The sequence below is a fragment of the Chenopodium album genome, chromosome 24, assembly GCF_948465745.1.
Source record: "Chenopodium album chromosome 24, dcCheAlbu1.1, whole genome shotgun sequence".
Lineage (NCBI taxonomy): Eukaryota > Viridiplantae > Streptophyta > Magnoliopsida > Caryophyllales > Amaranthaceae > Chenopodium > Chenopodium album.
Genome location: NC_137857.1, coordinates 20,282,491 through 20,284,444, shown reverse-complemented (window position 1 = coordinate 20,284,444; position 1,954 = coordinate 20,282,491).

Genomic DNA, 1,954 nt, shown 5'->3' with positions numbered 1-1,954 from the left:
CACTAGAATAGGGCAGTAAATCCTATTACAAACTAAAGACTCTTACTTCAAGTTCCTCAACGAACTTGAAGCCCCAAGGAACAAGTCACCCAACTTGTTACTCCTTCTCTTCTCTTTCTCTCTTCTCACTTCTCTCTGCTCTTTCTCTTCTCTTTCTCACTTCTCTTTCTCACAATACAGAAGTTCACTCAAACTTCCCCATTCCCCAAATTACAACTCAAAAGAAAGAAATTAAACTCTAGTATAAGAGCATTAAGAACACTCAATTAGACTTGTATGGAATTGGACTCTTAACTCGAATAAAAGATGAAAACTTATGTGAGCAAGGGTGAGTTTTTCCAACAGAAATCAAGAGCTATTTATAGATCACAAAACGCTTTGGAAAAACTTCTTTGTGCAGCAAATCCATCACGCCACTCCTTATACCCACTAAGAAGTTCATGTCCCTAAAATTAAGGAACCATGAACTCCTCAATGTGCAAGACCATGACTGTTTAAGATCATGGGAGAGTGGAGCGCAAGTCTTGGAAAACGTGAAAATTTTATTTTGTTAAAAACATTTTCCGAAAATCAGAAAAAGCATAGAAAATGAAATCTTTTTAATTTAACAAAAAGATAAAATTTAAATTGCAACAGTTTTCCTAAAAACAAGCATGCACAATATTTTATCCTAAGACCAATTCCATACTGATTTTTCGAGTGTAACTAACTTCCTTATACTTACATAAATCCTAAAATATATAAAATATTTAGTCTTCATGTTTCTCTGAAGAAGCTTCTATTCCGAGGCTTCTGTTCCTTAAGAGGAACTTCTCTTCTCTGGTGATGCTTCTTCTCTGAAGCTTCTGTTCCCTTAGGGAACCTTCTCTTCTCAAGTCTTCATTTCTAAACCGCCAGTTCCTGTGAGGGAACTCTTCTTTTTGGATAACCTTGTTTCTGGCCTTCCTGTTCCTCGTCGTATCTTTGCTCGACACTTAATTCTCCTAGTCTTTGCACTGATCACACACTTAAACAATCATGCCTTTATTAGTATGTAAGTAAGGTTGTGTCATCATCAAAATCATTAAGTCCAACAGCATATGTAGCAAGTTTCAAGCAAATACAGAATAAGCAAATGAAAGTTACTAAGAACAAATCCTTCAGTACTTGAGAAGCGCTAAAGGAATTTTTCTAGTTTATGGTGTTAAAGATAAACAAGTTGTCAAATGTTTTACGAATGCAAGTTTTTCCAAACAGGCAAGATGACTCTAGATTTTGATCTAGATGCACAGTTTTGTCAGTATGGAGAAGTACAGTGAGCTTGAAGAGTTCAAAGCAGAGCACTATTGCATGCTCAATGTCAGAATATGTGTATTAAGCTATAGTCGGATAGTTTTAGAGGAAGTTCAGATTAAAATGTCATATGAGTAAAGGGTCACCTTTGCCCAAGAACAAAAAAATAAGGGTCACATCACAAATCCAAATAAATGGATATGAGATATCGCCTCATTTATGAGATCATTGACCAACGGGAGGTCACGTTCTGCAAAGTTTTATTATGAGTGAGAAATCACTAAATCCCTTCCTTAGACTAAAGTATGAAAATCATATTAAAGTCTTGGATTGAAGCAAATTATGTAATTTAAGTTGTGTATGTTTGAGAAAACATATTACATAAGACAATACATCAATTTGCAGAATTATGTTTAAAACAGAAATTATTATTTCTCTTATTTGATTATGGTTTTTGAAATTAAATAAAATGTCCAAAATAATTATGAATTGATGGGCTCGCTAGGTTAATGACCTTTGGAATGAAACCCCACAGGTGAACAAAATTCTTATATTATTTATGTTCCTAGTTCGAGATCATTAAAGTGGACATAAATGATTTCAATAAATGGACTAGCAAGTAAGATTGATTGGATAGCGCAGTTTCATGGGCTATAGGGGCATAGTGATGCTCGGTCAATCA